Source organism: Leptinotarsa decemlineata, unplaced genomic scaffold (genome assembly GCF_025532065.1).
Source record: "Leptinotarsa decemlineata unplaced genomic scaffold, Ldec_3_MD MMD2_tig00003798_RagTag_RagTag, whole genome shotgun sequence".
In the NCBI taxonomy this organism is placed as follows: Eukaryota; Metazoa; Arthropoda; class Insecta; order Coleoptera; family Chrysomelidae; genus Leptinotarsa; species Leptinotarsa decemlineata.
In genome coordinates, this window is record NW_027412596.1 from 244,113 (window position 1) to 264,861 (window position 20,749).

The 20,749-nt window shown below is 34.4% G+C and overlaps 1 protein-coding gene and 1 long non-coding RNA gene across 5 annotated transcripts in view; one reads left to right on the forward strand and one right to left on the reverse strand.

Moving 5' to 3' along the window:
• Nucleotides 1-20,749, forward strand: part of LOC141483653 (twitchin-like) — a 437,930-nt gene that overhangs the window by 83,757 nt on the left and 333,424 nt on the right. The window lies entirely within an intron of this gene.
• LOC141483654 (uncharacterized) overlaps nucleotides 1-20,749 on the reverse strand; it is a 50,581-nt gene that overhangs the window by 18,850 nt on the left and 10,982 nt on the right. The window contains exons 1-4 of one of the 4 annotated variants that reach the window (XR_012466207.1): nucleotides 18,956-19,145; nucleotides 18,695-18,864; nucleotides 18,153-18,357; nucleotides 8,913-9,060 (exon numbers count right to left, since the gene is read on the reverse strand). This is a non-coding gene — a long non-coding RNA (uncharacterized lncRNA). Of the gene's footprint in view, nucleotides 1-8,912; nucleotides 9,061-15,952; nucleotides 17,845-18,152; nucleotides 18,358-18,694; nucleotides 18,865-18,955; nucleotides 19,695-20,749 lie in introns of those variants that run through there. The other 3 variants (XR_012466208.1, XR_012466206.1, XR_012466209.1) reach the window with 3 other exon arrangements.

Here is a 20,749-nt window from a genome sequence, read left to right on the forward strand (position 1 = left end):
TCCCTATACCTGAATCGTCAAGTTTTTCTAATAAAGCCGTTTTTGTGGAAAAATAGTTATTCACGTTTTACCTACAAGTGTTTAAAGTGGCATTTTATTTTGTGAGTGGAGATTATTGCAAAACGAGCGTCAGCAATTGGAGCAAACTCACGAGCAAAATAAAATCACTTTTTACAAACGTATCATATAAATTTTTTTCTATAACGTTAATGCTGATAAAATGAAAAATTATAGGGTCCATGGGATTTGAACACACGATCTTTGGATTACAAGGCATGTTACAACTACATACACCACCTCACGTTATTTTAAGGAGGATTATTGGTTAGTCATGAAGGACTTTTTACAGTTGGACTGAATACTACTTCGTCATCGTCAGTAACTCCACAGGGATTCAATATTACCAATAGCACGAACTGCATGTGTGAACTTTTCTAAATGATTTTTTGGTAGGTGTTCTGATTGAAGTGTTTCTATCAAAGAGATTTTCAATAACAGTTGTACAAAAAACAATTTTAAAAGAATTTGATTTCTAGGTAGCCGTGAAAATATCAAGCTTATGACAGTTTGGTGACTTTTATAAGTAATTGATAAATGGTTATTGACGGTGTTTCAAAAAATCGCTAAAAATGAATGCAAATATTGATTATTCAAACGAAGTTCTTATGAAATTATTTATTATACACGGACAGTGTGATCAAATCATTGCCAGAACCTGTAGAAAATTCAACCAAATGTATCCTGAATTAACACCAATGAACGAGAGGAAGTTTGTAAGATTACAAAATAATTTCCTCAACTATGGCTCCATGTTAAAAGCGCCTTCAACATTACCAAAACCTGTTACTTCAAATGAGGACAATATTGTTAACGTTTTGGCATATTTTTATGCATATCTAGAAGCTTCCATTCGCAGTGCAGAAAAAGATTTACGTGTATCACATTCTTCAGTACAACGAATTTTGAAAAATCACAGAATGTATCCGTATGAATTTACCAAAGTTCAAGCTCTGAAAGCAGAAGACTTCGAACGTAGAATGCATTTTTGTGAATCCCTTTTGATTCATACACAGGAAGATCGGGAATTTTTGTCAAAAATAATTTGGAGCGACGAATAAAAATTTACGAGGGATGGTATTCTCAATAGAAGAAATAAACATTTTTGGGCTGATCATAATCCTCATGTTACAAAAGAAATGGGTTTTCAAGGAAAATTTGACCTGAATGTTTTCTGTATTCTGAAAAACAAAAAAATTGGATTTTTTATTTATGAAGACACACTGAATGCAGAGAGATATCTCCAAATATTAAGGACGACTGTAACTGATTTTCTTGAAAATTTGCCTTTAGAGGAATATAGGAATTCGTGGTTTCAGCTGGACGGAGCGCCAGCTCATTCCACCCAGGAAATTTCCAGGAAACTTGACGAACTCTTCGACGATCGTTGGCTTAGGCGTTTAGGGCCGTGGGATGGGCCACCGAGATCACCCGATCTCACGCCACTTGACTTTTTTATGAGGTGTTTTACAGTGTAATACAGTACTCCAATGCCTACCAAAGAAGAATTGCGACGGCGAATGATGCGGAGTATTGAATATCTGGATCCCCAGGAAATTGAAAAAGCAATCACAAGTCGCGTACAAAGAAACATTTCAAAGTGTTTAGAATGTAATGGACAACATTTTCAGCATTTATTGTGGAAATGTGATATTTTGTTAGCAATTTTGTTATTTTCAATCATCCTATTCTGTTATTTCTGTACTTTCACATGTTTCAGCCCACAAAATCTTATTTTTTACCTAGAAATGACTGATTTTTGGTAACTGGTAACTGGAAACTTTGAGCCATAGTTAAGGAAATTATATTGTAACCTTACAAACTTCCTCTCGTTCATTGTTGTTAATTCAGGATACATTTGGTTGAATTTTTTACACGTTCTGACAATGATTTGATCACTTTGTTCATGTGTATAATAAATAATTTCATAAGAACTTTGTTTGAATAATCGATATTTGCATTCAATTCAGAAGATGATTCGAAACACCGAAACACCTATAAAAGTTACCGAACTGCTATACGTTTGATAATTCCACTGCTACCTAAATCCAAATTCTAAAAAAAAATAATGTTTCTAGAAGAAGCGACTTTATTGTGAAAACTTGACGATTTCGGTATAGGGACATGATATATCATCTTGAAGCATTTTTCACCATCCTTCAATTTACTGAGTAATATACAGGGGGTTTCATTTGAAAAAATGAACTTTTGACTACTTTTATGCACAATGGAACTAATAGTAATTTTAGCACGCCCTGTATGACATGGGGTCGATTTCTTGGTGTTATTTGAATATTACAAGTTTGTCCAAACTATCATCAAAATATCAACTTTTCATGAATTGAGAGTACTGATGTACTTAATTTCAATTAAGGTTATGTTTTGGACCATATTTAGCACAATTTATTTTTTATCTCGAAAACAGATAGAGATAGGTATAGGACATTATTGACAAAAAAGTATCAAAATACCAGAGCGATTCCAAAAATGTATCAATATACGGGGTGTTCTATTTAAAAAAATAAAGTTGCTAGGACTTTTTGATGGAAGTGGCATTGCTGCAATGCTGAAAATATTCTAGATCGATAGAACAGGTAAGGAAATGTGAGAGGAGAAATTTTCAGAAGAATCATGCTTTGCGTTTTCCAGAAACGTCTAACCTACCATCGACCGTGAGTCACGCTGTATTATATCATATTAGACAATGGATCTCCGAACTAGTGAAATTCATATATCTTATAAAGTCTTATAGGTCTATATAGGTCACTTCACAAAATTTTGGAACAGGTCCGAATTCAATTTGTTACAATAAAATAGAGAGAAAGATCTCAGCTTTACTGTGTCATTTCATTTCAATGGAATTTCATTTCAACAGGTAACTTACTTTCTGAAACTGAAATACGTGAATGGTTGTATTGATAATATTCTCACTTCGTTCAATTTCACAGATACAATGATGAAACTACAATTCATAGTATCTTATGGATTGACAATTTTATGAATTATCAAATTCAGTTGAGAATTATTATTTTCTGGTTATTATAAAGGAATCATGTTTTCATTTCGATGAACTGGTAATGAGATTTTCAGAATTACTTCACTTGAAACTTTAAAACACATCCGAAATTGAGTAGTTTTGAAAGATGTATGAGAAAGTATTTTAACAATCACATGCACATCTAATACACCGAGTATACAGTTTTCCTGTTTGCGGTGAACTTTATGTGACATGTTATTGATGTGTTAACTCTTTTGTCATCACTGCCAAAAAATTGAGATAACTGCATTGCCATTAGACGGTGACAAAATGTTACAAAAGAACTAATGAACTCCGTTATTTTTTTGTTTTTTCATATTGGAGTCGACTGTAGGTAATCATCAAATTATTATTCATATAATTCATCCCACTGTATAATTGAGTAGTGATGATTATGAAGGAGGACGAATATTGATGTGAACTACACCTAAATTTGCTTATCGGAAACCTCGCCCAGACATGTCTGACAAATTGCAGTAGATATAGATCATCCAACAATCATAAATCTTCAGCTTATTGCCGTATTCTATTATAATACGGGCCGTACACTATACGAGTATATTCATGGACAAAGTATTGGGATATCCATTTCCATGAAATCCGACTGCAGATAGGGGTCTTTTCATATGATAGAGGAATCACATTTCGAACCGTATTCAGATATTGATGAATGTCTCAGATATTTAGTCCCATGCTGCTTTTCAGAATATCAAATGATGACCTTGAAATGTCATCATACAGGTCAAATATAGTCACAATTATAATAAAATGAACTTGATAATGTTCATGCATGAACTTTTCATTTTGAATAAATGAAATGAAAATTTCTTATGATCATTACTTCTATCTGATATTGCTGAAATAATAATCAAAGTAGCTTACGATTTCACTTTTATTCAATACGATTCATTCATTACGATTTATTCACTACTCAGGATTTATCTGACTTGCTTGTGTCTTATAAATCTCCGTGAAACACTAATGTTTCATGGATTTACTGTCTTACCATTTTTTTAAGACAGACATTTCATGAATTTTCTTTGCTTCACCAGTTTCCACTTATTTTTTTGTCGATATTTGTCATTCTGGATTACATTAGGTTGGTTTTGAACTATGATCCTGCAATTAAATATTCACATGAAAATGTTTCGTCACACTGCCTGTTGGTGACTCATTCATCATATAATCCTAATTTGTTCAAGTATCCTGCAATTGAACAATATCAGATGTGTAGCACTATTATTCTTCTGAGCCGACACCTCTGTATTGAAGCCAGTTTCTTTTTCAGGTCTTCCCAGTACTCCTCATCTTTCTGATCAACACTTTTTTGATCTTTTGATGTACCATACATTTTAGTACTAGCCAAGGAGCTTTTAATGCGTCTCTAACATACTCCACTTTTTCATCGCTGTTAATCCTGAGTGTCCAATCAGCTAGTGTACGGTATGCTCTAATTTCCTCAGTTCTTCAGGGTACACCTTTGGACCAGCCTAATAAAATAGAAACTTCATTTCACAGACAAAGAAATGTAACATCATATTCAATCAACATTATGCCAATGAAGTGGATGATCCATATTTTCTGTAATAAATTAAGTTTGAAGTAGCTGCGTACTCAACAACATTGATCGTACCACATATTTCATATTCCATATCCAAGAATAAAACACTGAACTTTATTTAGAATGCGTTTCGCTACATGATACATGGTTTCGTTACTGGTACATCAAACTATTCTACAATGTCTTTGTACAACAGTAGGTAATCACAAAACTTATTAAATAAATTATTGAATCTGGTAAAACAGTCAGATTTTAGAAAAACAATTACATTACAATAGAACTTCTAGGAAAATATTTAATAGGTTTGAATTGGGTGTAGTTCACCCAATTCGCATAGTTTCCATAACACATGACGAGATGTGCTGTCTCTTTGTTGCACTGCATGTAGATAATATCTAATTTTATTTTGTGTGTCGAAATATTTCAGTGAGTTCCTATGTAATCATTCTGAGTTAATGCCTGTTCTATTGTCAGATAGTCCCTATATACTCATAGTATTTTTCGTCTGTTTTCCCAAGTGAATTTTTACGTTTCTGTTCCACTCATATTGAAAATATATATTTTGTCATATTAATCTAGTTGACAGATATTTACATGCGTCCAAGTTACACTGGTTCTGTAAGTCTTGATAGAGACTCACTGTATGAGATGCATGCAAATTAGGCAAAAAGTCAACCTGAATGATTGATTTCCATCAAATACTCACACAAACACGTAAATGATATGTGCTGCCAGAAAAATGTTACAGAAAAGTGAAATTGAAAATATTAAATTTCACTCTGTGAACATAGACTCTTGTCTAATTGAAGACATATTTGCTCAGCCTCAAACTAGTTTCATCAAACAAAAAAGTGCTGAATGTACTTCAATTGCTAACTAAGTCGAATTTGTTTTCGTAGTCGGATAAAATACCAGCAATTTTATGTCTGTGTTAGTCTAGCGCAACCGAGCTCAGTTATCTGTATGGAAAGAATGCAGTTATCCGCACACGATAATAGCATATTGGAGACTTGCACACCACGTGCGATAGAATTTCTAATACCCTTTGTGATGAAATTTCATTCCTCTGTAGGTGTTTTGTGTGTATTATACAGGGTCTTCATTAAACATGCGGCAAAAATTCAAGGGACTCTTCCTCAAACTATTTTGGGGATATTTTGTTCTTTGATGATTTTTGATAGGGCGCTTTGTTTCAAAGATACGGAGTGAAAAATAATTTCGACACTAACAATTTATTACATGTGATGACTGTCATCAGCCGAAATATGTTTGAGATGTGCAGGTCATTCACAATTATTTCTTTCCGATATAAGGAAAAAGTAACTTCTCCAATTGCTATTTAACTTACGAATACTTGAAATAATACTTATTTTTGAAAAACTTTCACAGTAAGTATAATGAATCAAAAGTGAATTTCAGTCTTTCGAGTTTTTTCCAATCTCCAATTACCAAGTATGCAAGAAGTCTGAATGAGTCTAAAGGTGCGAAAGAACAATTGACTCAACTTATACCACAGCTTATAGTAAGTAAGCTGTGCTTATACTACTATTGTTGATGATAACAAACCCACTCTTCATAATTATGTTTTGTATGCCTTCAATGGAGAGAGACCGAAGGCGATTTCATGATACCTTTTCAACCGATTCGCCTCCAAGGAAACTCTTGCCGTACCTGATGAATTTCGTTTTTTGCGATGTTCCCAACTTTTTCCACTATTGCAGTTATCCTGGAGTTGATTTCATCGTGAACACTTTTTAATTAACTTTAACCTCTCGAGAGAAATTAGGGATATCAAATAAAATCAAATCAAAATATACATTATTGTCAAAGATGACAAAGTGTTACTATTCTAAGAAATATAAGATACATAACTTGATAGATATTGTCGAAGATAAAATATCATAGTCAAAGTTTCATTATTTTAAAGAATATAAGTTATACAAATTAAAAGTAGTGTTTGAAATTTGAACATTTGGTGATTTCAGAATTTTGGGGTGAAAATGTAGTCAGAACGTAATAATATATATGCTACATATTGAAATAAATAATAATAATAATGAATATTCTCATCCAACACATAAATGTAAGTATAAGAATATAAAAACTATAAAGCGTACAAATATGAAAGTAAATGCATAGAAAATGAAACTGAGTATCAACTTCGTAAACATTGTCAACTATATAGTTCAGAGCTGATTGTAAACATCGAACAAATTGTTAAAATATCACATAGTTTAAATACCAGTAGGTACTGAAACACAATGATTAAAATTAATTGTTTACATAATTTAAATTTCTGTCTGAATAGAATTCATCTAGATAATAAATGGCCTCTGAAATCAGAAGTTTTTTTTTCATAATTTAGTGGTACATGTTATGCCTTTGATCTCTATTGGCAAATGGTTAAACATTTTCTTTCATTACATATGAAAGACCTCTCAATTTTTTATGATATTGGAATCGGTATACCTATATTGAGCTTATTTCTGGTATTTCGTCATGGTGTGGCATAAATTTTACTTATATATACACACAGCGAACGGCAGCTCTTCGTCTGGCGGCATTGGGCATGGGTTCAAGTCTGAACTCAATATCGTCTGATAGTACAAAAAAAATTTGATTTTATGAAATCCAGAAAACAAAATATTGAGAATGACAGAGCCTTATGAAATGGAAGTCAAAATCTATAACAATAATTTATTACTACAATAATGTTTGTTTATGGCGTAGAATGATGATAAGTTATATACAAAATCTGGGACACTACCCAAGATAATTATGAACGAATATGTTTTGTCCATTACATGGATGATGAATAAAAATAATAGAATGTTATACCTTTCAAAGAGCTTCAGAATCAGCTCTGCCTTAGACGGTATATTGGTGGTGGTGGTCGTGTATGGTGGATGTGCCAAACAGGGTGCCTGGTGGATTTACTTCCAGCTGTGAAGTGAAGACTAGGTTCAAACATATCAGCTGATATTGGTGGAATCAAATCTGCCTTGCAATGGAACCTGCATTCTGAATACTTCAATAGAACTATACATCGGACCTGGGATACATCTACAGAGTTTGGGACACTGCTACGGTTGAAAGTACTGATACGGTACAATTACAACAGGAAGCTGTTGAACAGGACCTCGTGGTACCCGTGCTGGACTTTTTGAAATCAGACTCGAAAAAGGAAACTCCAGGAATGGATCATTTCTTCTCAAATTATAGTGAGTAAAGATCATCAAGCCCAAACGGAAAAACCCTGTGAAATAGGCTTAGTTACAACCAATTTCAACATACAAAAAATAAAGCAAGATGGCGAAGGGAAGCTTGCAAGATTTGAATACTGAAATTACATACCTATCGGGTTTAGAGGATAAACTTGCTCTCAACAGAAACAAACTAAACAACAAAATCATAATCTGTGCGAGCATATCCTCATCGCAAAAGAAAAATTTCACAAAGGAAACCAGTGCTTATGGGTCGCCACTCTGAAGTCACGCCGGCCATCCAAAAAGAGGACCTTCCTTTTTCATTTCAAAGAAAACTTCCTAAAAATCAACCTACAGCGCATTCTGACTGGCACACATTCTGAGTCTGTTTTTCACGTCGAAACGGTGACGTCAGACAAAGTACCTTGAGTTTCATTATTTTCGGACAGGTTAAGATTTGAACTGGAAATAATAAAATTTATATATACACATATATATGGATGTTTTAAAATGACGAAAACTGCAATGCCAAGTACTTTTACCTGATGTCAAAAGGACTACTAGAAAAAAAGAGTAGTTGTTTCGACCCGCCAGATGGCATGTCTAGAGATTCACGTTTCGTAATGTTGAATAAACAACGAACGCACCGAGTGTGGAAGGATGATGAGAACAGAACACATTAACCGATCTGTTCTCGGAACATGAAAGAAAATATCCTTCAGCTGATTGAAAGTTAGAGGTCGATATCCAATTGTTTATTTTCTGATGACAGATGAAAATATTCAAGTCCACCACCAGCGCAAATAGACGATCCAAGGCTTGAAAATACATAAATATAACGATGAAAATATATACAGATATATCAATGCATGATAACTAAAGTTATTATAGTCTTCAGTAACAAGTGAGTAAATGTAACAATATATAGTACAATTTTGTAATAGAATTACTTATACACATCACGTAAAATTGTCTCTTTTGATTTACAGGAATCCTACCAGTAGTGCATTTATGAAAGTTTTGTGTGCTCTACCTTATAGAGTACAATTATATGACATCTTAAAGGTAGGTAAGAAACATAATAAATATTCTACTACACCACTAATTCCTTCTTTCCTTTTCAGAGATCGGTGAGGCATTATTACGGTCCACATATGAAAAACATGAACACCCGGTTATCTATATGATGTGAATTCATCCTTTGAATAAAAAAATATTAGTATAACTCGCTTCAGTTCATGATTAAGTACTGTAAGTTGAATATGGTTCAAGTTGACCAAGTGAAACATAAGCTACACCTTGAAAGAAAAATGGCATTTGATAAGGATGACATAATGCATGGCAAAAGAAAATGCTATAATGGTGCAGCGAAAATGTCCGTCCTATATTTTTTGCATCAGACAGCCTTTTGAATAAAGGTCTACAGGAATCCCTGAATCCAACTCTACACATATTTCTAACTCCTCTTTTTTGTAGTACAAACACCCTATCAAACATGTATTGGCAACATGTTCCCCAAAAACAGATACCGTATCTCAGACGGGAATCTTTAAGAGCAAGGTACACATTTTTTGCCATATTACTGCACAATTCATTTACTGATACTCTGACTGCAAAGCATCCTGATGAATTTTTTTTACATAGGTTATTAATGTGATCTTCAAAATCCAAATTTTTATGGAATTGTAATCTAAGAAATTTTGCTGACATTTTGTTTTCTATTAATTGAGTACCCAGGTAGATATCTATTGTGAAGCACTTGAGGGTGATTATGCTAGTTTTTGAGATATCAAATGACAAGAGATTAGCATCACACCAGTCTTTTATTTTTATAATATCCATGCTGATCAAATCATGCAGTTCCCTTTCATTCTTGCAATGCCAAAATGAAGTAGTGTCATCAGCGAATTGGGTTATTTCTGTGGTTATATTAATGATAGGGTCTGTTTTTCCAGTATATGAAGTTCTTCATCATTCGAATGGAAAAATCATCATTTAAAAAACACATATATTGTAGGTATATTAAATTTCTTTCACAAAATATTCTCGGAAACAGAATAAAACAATTTTTATGTAGAGAACGAATCTACATAGCAGAAAAAACATATTTGATTAGTTATAAACGTCTCTCCTTATTGTTGTAAATTGAATACATGAAAATGCGAAATGGAAAAAACGTCATACAGAAAATGAAATTGCCTTCAAATCAAAGTATCAACCTGTTTTTTTCGTACGTTAACAATAGTGTAACTATCATTTTCCTAATCACAACAGCGCGATGTGAACATTTTTCAAGTTATTCATTACTGATTGACCATATCAAATTAGATTCTTGAAAATATGCATGCATGATTATCAAAGAATCGAAGGCGACAGTAAGCTGCTTCACGAAGACGTCATCTATGGAATGGACAAAGAACTGAGTCGTCGAATATCAAAGACAAACGAGACTCCTCAATGCGGTCAGTTGCAAAGTCAAGCTTCAACATCCCCGCACCCGACGAGATAATATGTTCTCTGTCTTTCACTGCAGCATTCATTGCAACGTAAACGTAACTGGTTGAATTACAGATGCCAAACACAGCGCTGCCTGGTGTTGGGTTACAAGTACATTGTGTTTGGCTGTGTAATTCAATGTATGATTAAGTTTTTACATTTTTATTTTCACATTTCACGGATATTTCTAATATTGCATGATAACGAAATATTCCATCAATTAATAAATCAATAGTGAAATTAATGTTGAAGTTTTTTTCCTTATGTGAATGATGGTGGATAAACGTATTTATATTTCATCTTCTTCATTTCGATAGACGATATCTGACAATACAGATTGAGTATTTGTGATATACTTTTGAAGTTAGTGTTGTTTCATTGATAATTATAATCAAATTCGAAAATGCCAACTGAATCCTACTTTCAGTAGGGATCAACTTCTATTGACTTTTCTTTTGACAAATTATTGGTAACTATATCCAAACCATTTTTTTTGTTATCTACAGGGTCATATTATCAACAAATCAAAGACAAACTAAAAAAAAATGAATAAATTAAAATAACATTCTCCCCCCGCTGGTGCTGGAGGAATTACTTCTCCTCTAACTTCAATCTGCAAATTTTCGTGACTGGGTGCCTATATTCCGCAGTAGACGTTTTTACGTCGACAACTCGAATTCTGTCATCAACTTCTAGATGAACAGCTGTTATTTTGCCTAATTTCCACTTATAGCGTGGTACTCGATCGTCGACCAGAATGACTATATCATTGAGTGCTATGAAATTGCAGTCATTAGTCTATTTACTTCGCTTCGACAAGGTTGGCAGATATTCTCTTGTCCAGCGAAACCAAAACGAATTTATCAGCATTCAAGAAATTTTCCATTCTCTTCTCAGAGTATTCGCATCTGGATTGATTGGTATCAAATCATCTTCTCCATTGGAAGAGTCGATCAAAAAATGATGCGCAGTAAGTGTTTCCGCATCAGCTGAATCCATCGAAACTTTTGTCAATGGACGGGAATTAACGATTTTCTCCGCTTCCGCAAAAAGGGTTCGTGAAGTTTTTTCTTTCAGAGATGAGTCATAGAACTTTGCCGATGACAATTTTTACTGAACCCATCAACCTAACCCATGTGAAGAGCAGACGGTGGAATAAATTGAAAGCTAATATCTCTTGATGACAAAGAATCAATAATCGCTGTTCGATCTATTTCTTCCATAGCTTGGCGAATTTCGTGTTCAGCACCTCATATTTGTTCTGTTGTCACAGAATATCACCTGAGGTTGTCCTGTTCTAGCCAATATTCTTAGTATTGCTCGAATCGTGGAATCGCTACTTAGACTATGTGCAATTTCTAGATGGATATATCTAACAGCCAAGCATGTGAATAGCCCATCCCATCTTTTTTTGCATCTCCTATCAATCTTCACCATAATTGGGCCGAAATAGTCCATTCCAGTGTCAATGAAAGTTCTAACACCTCTCTTCAATCGTGCTTCAGGTACTTGATTCATTAGAGGTGGTGAAGGTTTGCTTTTCTAAATCCTACATTTCAAATAGCTTGAGAATGCTGATTTGACTGCAACTCGACAGTTTATCACCCAGTATTTCTATCTGATTTCATTTATGACCAATTCTACTCCTCTATGATGAAATTTTTCATGATAATTTTGTAACAACAATCATGGTGAATTTCGCCAAAGAAATCGTTGAGCACATCTATCTCGGTCTTGTATCCCCACTCTATGGAACATCTCCCTAATATCTCTACAAAAACCGAATCGCCTTTGTTGAAATTTCCATAAAATTGCAACCAATGACTGCAACAAATCTGGACCAGACAGTAGATCATCATTCAAGCTCATACCTCTTGATTTTGCTGCAGCATCAAAGACTAGCCTGATTTTATTCTTCTTTTTTTGGATTTTCTACAGAGAAATGAGGAAGATACCAACGATGAGAATTGTCAATTTGCTCTTTCTCTAAGCTCAACTTCTTTATAAATACTTTTTTTCATATTCCATAGTTTTCTTGCAATATTTCTTTCCAAATTTTTCGTTCAGACGACATTTTCTTTCGACACATCGCCTTTGTTGAAATTTCCATGAAATTGCAACCTATGACTGCAACAAATCTGGACCAGACAGTAGATCATCATTCAAGCTCATACCTCTTGATTTTGCTGCAGCATCAAAGACTAGCCTGATTTTATTCTTCTTATTTGGATTTTCTACAGAGAAATGAGGAAGATACCAACGATGAGAATTGTCAATTTGCTCTTTCTCTAAGCTCAACTTCTTTATAAATACTGTTTTTCATATTCTATAGTTTTCTTGCAATATTTCTTTTCAAATTTTTCGTTCAGACGACATTTTCTTTCGACACATTTTAGTATTTCGAGTGCCATGAATTTACTTTCAGGTACCTGTATGTTATCGGTTCTCCACAATAAACCGATTTCGTAGATTTTTCCGGCATATCTACTTTAAGTTGTTTGTAATCAGTTCTAATGCTCACTAACTTTCACGAGATGGTTAGTTGGCTGTGATCAAAGTACCAAATGTTTCAGTCAGATAAGATTTTTCCACCATATTGTGCAGCTCTTCATCAGTCGTCTCTTTTTTACAAATATGTGAAGTATGGGCTTTGAAGGAGTTTTTCCTGCTATTTGGACATGGTCCGTGTACAGCTCAACCAAAGTTACATTTACAGGCTACAGGATTTTCTGGGCTGATTCTTATCTGTCTCTCAAGTAACAGATGTATGTTAACTTGTCCAATAAGCAGTGAAGGTTTTTCGTGATCGATATATTTTATTGGAACACCGTTTTAATGTGAAAACTTTTTCCAATCGGATATGTTAAAGTGTTGTTCGGATAACGACATAAATATGAGTGACAGTTCGGACTGTTCTCATTGTGAACATTCTGCTGTCAGCATAAATTTTTGGAAGCAGTCACATCTAAACGAATGAAGTTTTCTTCAACCATGACATTTTCATTTGTCCATTGTGGACAAAGTGATTCCTTCGATCCAGTTAGCCCAAGTGTCTTTGCTACTTCTGCATCTGATAGTGTCACCGTAGATGCCTCATCACAAAGGGCGAGAATAGGGACAACACCTCGTGGACTGTAAAATTTTATACGAATCACTCTCAGAAGAATCGTATTAAAAGGTTTGAGCAGAGAGCATACTCTTCCTCGATTATCATCATTAGTAAGTCTTCCTATCGCTGCCTGATTGCTATCTATCGGCTTCAAATTCTTTGTGTAATAGAAGATGATGATGAAGTTTACAGTCGTTCGTTTCACAAAACTTCTTCTTTTTACATTTTCAGTTTCGATGATTCTTTTGAAGGTAACTGAAACATAGTTTTTTCCGGTCAGCATTTTCCATCTCTTATTCATCTGTGGACAGATTCTTTCTGGATGTATTTTGTCACAATAACCACACGTCTTTTGAGTGTTCTGGGTGTGAGTAGGTACTGCATACTCTTTTATTTCCCTTCATCTCATTTGCGTATTTCTATAAGAAAGTTTCATTGCGTGGGGTACTAACATTACACGCAAAGTTTGCTTTCTAGTTCAACCACCAAGAGAAATCTTCTAAGTTGATATTACCCTTTTTCATTCCCATCTTTTCACTCTTGGATAATTTCATTGAATTTGTAATTTTTGTACGTAATTCTCGGATAAATTGTGAATTTCCGAGAAAACGTTCACTTCCTAGACTCTTCATGACTGAAACCATGTTGCTCACCTCTGCAGAATAATGAATCAGCTTTTCAAAGATATTTTCGCTTATGGAAGGAAGGATACCGATTCTGTCCATCAAAACATCTATGATGTATTCAGGTCTTCCGAACGTTTCTCTAAAGTTTCACAAGGTCTACTTTATCGGCAGTTAACATCATTCCTGCAACTGTTGTCTTTGCTTCTCCTGTAAGAAATCTCTGCAGCTTCAGCATGATCTCTTCATTGTTGAAGCTGGGAGAGAAAACGTTCTGAGAACGTTTGTAACAGTTCCGCAGAGCTGTTGTATATATTGTGTTGTGATATTTTCTGGTTCCTCTTCAAAATTTTTCCTTCGACCTTGGGTATGTTGTCAGTGGGTTTTTCAGTTTTTTCAGGAATACGTGACATAGTTTCTTTTCTATTATAATAAAATTGTTCAGATGTGTACTCTACCTATTGAGATACTGTGTTTCATTGTTCTTGTTTTTCAACTAATTCTCTACTGATATTTTCGCTCTTTGCTTCTGACTGAACGTAACTGCTGCCTTCTTCTTGGGCATCCATCTCGGTTTCATGCAATTCTTCTCCGAGTTGAAGAAGGTGTAAAGTATCAGGTATTTCCTTCTTCTTCAACTCTATATGGTTATTTTCTTCCAGTTGGTGTTCTTCCAGTTTCAGCTCTCTGCATTTTCTTTGTAGCTCACGTCTTTGTCTTTCTATTTTCAGAGTAATTTTTTTTTTACAAATCCAAACTACTTCGTCGAGATAATTCGGTATTCCTTGAGGCTCTCGAGTGAACAGACTGCTTCGAGTGAACCTCATGTATCTAGGGAGTCGACTCGCCAGATTTATCTTCAACGACTTTTTCAGGTAGTTTGTCTAGATTGGATTCTGGTTTTTCACGGCTTCAAAATTTGTTTGGCCATACGTAGTCCGATGACAGACTTTGATTCAGACCTGCACTTTCTCGCTTCACATACGTTTCTCCATATTGTGATCACGTCGGGGTCACCAAATGATGTTTCTTTGGTTTGTTTGTCCTAAGGATATTGTTTTGTGTAAAATTTCTATTCAAGCACAAGCGCAAGGATTGTTGATAACATTCAGAAAAGATATAGCGGACGTCTATTTGAATTTGTGGATTGAAAACGACGGAAATGCTTTGAATGACCATTTTTGCCATGGTACCATTAAGAGCTCATATGAGGTTAGTAATTGGAAAAAATTTTGATAACCTTCCCAGTGAAGTCCATCTATTCAGGAGGTGAATATTTGACATAAGTTATGAACCCGAGTTCGCTGACCCAACATCACTCAGGGATAGAGTAACATTCGCTGTACCAGACGCGACCACATGCTAAGTCGAAAAAACCAAACTTATAAATTATTGGTAATTTAATAATCATGCATTCTTGTTACCTCGCTTGAACTGTAACGTTGTATTCGTTCAAAAAAAAGTCTTTTAAAAAAAATATTTTCGTATATCGCATATACATTTTCGTGCGTTTTCGACCATTTTTCGTGCGTTTTCGACCATTTTTCGCAGCTATTCTTATGTTGACTCTTTGATTGATACTGAAACAAAATCACATGTTCAGTTCCATTTTTTGAAAATTTCGCTGAGTGGGAGGTGTTCTATTACAGTGTCGTGCACAATGATGCAATAGTCTTTAGTATTTTGAGGAAATCCTTCGGATGCTTCGATTTCAAAGTTCACATCAACACTAGAATTTTTGATGCTCTCAGCCCTTATGGAACAATTGTCCGTGAAGACGGTGCAAAACATTTCCCTTTGCAAAATTCAAATGAATATTTTTTTTGAATGAAGAACACCAGAGTAGCACTCTTCGTCGCTGAGTTGAACTCCGCCCTTTATTTTCTTTAATATATTTTGAAAGATTATTTTTATTTAAATGTATTAAAAGAGGAAATAATGAAGATGTTATTATTATTATTATTATACAATTATATAGCGAGGGCTTTCGGGGAAGGGGAGGTCATGACGGCTCATATTTCATTTTTTGTACCTTGTTTGAGAGCAGGCAGCACATGAAGTTTCCATTTTCTGAACGGTATGAGAACAGGAGTGTCACCTTGGATAGCTTTCAAAAGTTGCAATTCAATTTGATCATGCGAAAAGATTCGTTCAACTTTCAGTTCGATATTTCCAATTTGATTTCCGTTTTCAGTGTTAGTGCAGCAGGAGTCTCTTCTATTTTGAAACAGTGGCTATCATCTCCATCACGTACTAATCGAATGGTGTATTTACCGTAGGAAACACACTGATGATCGTTGAAAATATTCAAAAAATGCTTGATGGGTATGAGCATGTTGAATGTTAGATGAGTTGTGTTGATAACGCCTGAATTGTTGGGAAAAGTCCAATTAGAGGTGGTCAAGTGTTTGATATCTTCGTCGGTGTAGGTGAGAAAGCCTCTAACAGTACTAACAATCCCAAGTTCAAGAACTGCTTCCAATTCCTTACCACTATGCTCATAACTACCAGATTGAAACATGAAAGCGTCAGCATTGTTTACGAATGACACCTTACCGTCCCCTCTGATCTTCTCAACTGTTCCACTGATGAATAGCAGACTGTCGTATAAAGCATCGTACAAGGCATCAGATTAATTGACGTTGATTTCAATAACATCGTTGTTGCGGAAAGAATTGACATAAAGATAGTAGGTACGCCACTTTACCTTTTGTATGGACTCATCTATTTGCGGTTTTTGGAAAATGTTGAATACTTGATTGGACAACATGATAACCAAGAGATTCCAGAAACAATTTATTTTCGGTTGTTGATAGTTGTCGACTAGTGAAGGTCTTGGTGAAGACTGACATGGGGTATGGAGGTGAATTATTTTTATAGATAGTCAGCACCATATTTCCGCTTCAATTCCAAACGAATTATTATTTCTTCGTTTCGGAAATTAATGAGTCTAGAATGTTAATCAAGCACTCGCAGCGTAATTTTGTTAATTTCGCTATGTACGATGGGTAGGTGAATGGAATGATTAGGTATTTCATCAACTGCATACGCAGGGTTGACAGCAACAGCAAATTCGTATATCGTATGAGTTGGTGTGTCGTTGTAGAAGGCTCCAAATGTTGCTATCTATGTGTATGGTGCGTACTTTGATAATTTTCACAGGAAGATCGGATTCGTAATGTACGTTTGGTTTGAGAAGAGTAGATGAGAACCCCAGTATGTGAGCCAAGCTATTTGCAGGTTGGAAATCTATCGACTATTTCAGAAAGGATATTTCACTTTTTTGCGTATTATTTTTCGGTTTGAGATAGAAAAACTCCTCTGAGTTTTCCTTGAACGTTTTATGTGAGATGTTTTTATTTATTGATTCTTCGAAGTCACCAATTTCGTGAGATTCAACAGGGATATCGATGCTTCTTTGTTTAGTTTTGTGAGCGTTTTCATAGTAGTAGAATTTCCTACCTTCTTTAATGTTGGGTATACTGTTGTACGAATGGAAACTGAGCAAAGCCGTCGAAAAACGACTCGATAGCGTTAATATCATATATATGACTGATAGAATGTCAGTATGACATCTTCTTAAATAATTATTGAAACAACAACGACATTTTGAATGAAAATCATTCATTTCTACAATGAAAACATTTTATTCATGAGCTCACAAAACCATAATACATTGCTTTTTGTAGTAATGACGCAGCTGATGTAGGTGGTGGTACCTCATGTCAATAATGGATGAAACATAGTAAACGAATCTGCAAAGCAAATCAATATTGGTAGTCCTTTGGTAACCTATGCCAAACATCTAATAATTCCCAAGGTTTAGCATTCTTAATCAAATAGTCGATCGATAAAGTTATCAATTCAGCATCGGGTAAAATTAACTTTGAGTCACGACATTTGTTTAAAAATTTTGGAAATACCACGTTTATTAATGAATTGTATAGCTTGTTTGGCAATATACTCTGAATAATTATTTTTGATGTGTAAAACGTATTCATCAATTACCGACTTGGTTTTTGGAAAATCAATCATTTGGATTTTATTTATTGACATGACTTACCGATATTTTGTTCTCAAATGAAATTTTTGGTGTGGTGAGTAGATATTGGAAGCTGCAGAGAATTAAATCTCGTTCTGTGGAGGCTGTTGATATGGTTCTGGAAGCTGTTGAGATTGAAGTTTGTTCTGGAAAGGTTGCTAAGACGGTTTTGGATGTAGTTGTTGAAACGACTCTGAACTGATACTGCACATGTTGGTGTAGTGTTCTGAAATAAATCCAATCTCCAATATAAACATACACCAGACATTTTTTTTTCAAGAGTGGGATTAGTGTCTTTCATGGAGTGATTTTGAAAAATGTTATGATCAAATAAAACAACTGTCATTCAAAACACATATTCTTCAAGTACTAAATACATGAAAAGTATTGAAAACATTATGCGGATTATGATCCGCATAGTGTGCGGATCATAATCCGCACAATATGAACCGTATGATCGATGAATGAAAAAATGTTTGAGTCGAACGGAAAATATTGTATACAACAACGAACTCTATATATATATATATTGAACAGGTAAAAAATGGGAAAGCGGTACTGACCTTAATTTCGTATAATTTCAAATGAAACATCACGACAGCGTATTTTCCTGATGAAAAATCCTTTCAAATGGGGGATGATACTCCTCCGTCACTCGGTGTGATAAAAATTGTTGTTGTAGTTGTTAATTGGTTTTCTCTCCACGACTGAACTTGAATTTTTGAAAATCCACCTGCAAGAAACCAAAAAATAGAGAAATTATTGTTTCAAATTATACGAACACTCACTCAACAAACGACAACATGAATAAAAGTTATTCGTACCTTACTATGCATTTTATTGAACTAGAAAGCTGGTCACAAAATTATCTTCTGTTTACAACATTATAAATATGTATATAGAAAAGCTATGGCATTGTCGAAGGCAAATAGATAAAATCTCTTATTCAGCATGAATGATTCTCGAATAAAATTCATAATCTCATTTCACAGTTATGAGGCTGCCATCTAATAGAACATTAAAACAAATCGTACTATACAATAATTACTGTAAGAGATAGTATTCGAGAAAAATGGATGTAAGCAATTACCGTTCTTAACTTTCATCCATTATTGAACGTTGATAAACATCCGCAATTGTCATTTCTTATCTTCTGATGCATGTAGTATAAAAAAGTAGTCCAGGGTTGGCTTGAGGGATACGTAATAACCTCTAAACGGTTTTGTATTACAAAATAATTGAAAAAAAAAAACGATAACCCTTCTCATAAAGTATAAATAAAAAATACTCAAGTGAATTAATCTGAGAAAAATTTTGGAAATTTAATGGTAGTTCAACTACAACTCTCACCACCTTTGAATTAAATCAAATTTGAATTAATTCATTTGAGAAAAAGTCAAAAACGTATAGAAAAGCTTGCAATAAAAACGCATGAAGTGAGCATTAAAAACACTTTCAGACAAAATCGTTGCACTTGTCACTGGTATCACCTACAACTGATACAACTAACCCATCAATTCGCCTCGCAGGGGGTATTTATAGAAAAATGAGTATTTCAAAACTAAACAAACAGCCTTTGTTTTGTCGCTTTGAGAACTACGTATCCCTGGATGCTGATTCAGCATTGACTCTGATCAATGTCACCTTGGGTGTGAATAGAAAAATAGGTGATGACATATTCTGAAACGAAAAAAAAAAAAATAGTCTTTGTTCACTCGTTTTGAAGCGTATTGTCAGATGCCTCTTCAGCATTGACATTGATCCATGTCACCTTGAGTATGAATATAGAAGGTCTCAATGAATATGTAAACCGCTGCTGTCTAGCTCTTTAAACTGCTGATAACTCTATAAACGTCAAATTCAATTTGTGACTTTCATTTCTCTACCCTTGTTGTGTGGTCTGGAACAATTTCAACAGTTTTTTGTATCTTACTGAAAAAGATCTTGAAATATCAACTCCAATTCACATTTGAATGATGTATCCTTTGGAATCACGCCTGCTAACTGACCCTCATTGACTGATGTCGAACGAATCGATTTCCATTGCTTATATCTATAATCACTAGCCTTCACGCATATTTCCTTGGAATTTCACCCACATTCGGTACGTTCACATACATAACATTATATATTACTGTAGTCGAAAGTACAAAATTTGTTTTTCAGCATCGGTGACGATATATTCTACATTCTGAGGCTGAATTCTTCTCGAATGAGATAACTTTCGATTGAACACTTCGTCTTGAATGTCTAAATTATTCAACTACTTCAGAACATTTTTCTTCAACTCATATAATTGAATATCTTCACTTAACTGTTAGACACGTCTCTAAAATTCCCTTATTTTACGTCTGTATTCTCTGCCATAATATTACTAATTTTTTGTTTGCCAACAACGCACGGAACGTCGTTTTCCTTCCAATTTCATATTGAATGTAAAAGACTAATGGTGCACAATTATCCAAATACGGAAACGGCTACTACAATGATGACGAAACGATAACGAATAAACCCACGCGAAACGGTTGAAACTTATGGAAAACAACATATTTTCAAATGTCATTATCGAATACATCACTCATCCATTGCCCCAACGTTGAGTTCAAAATGCGTAAACC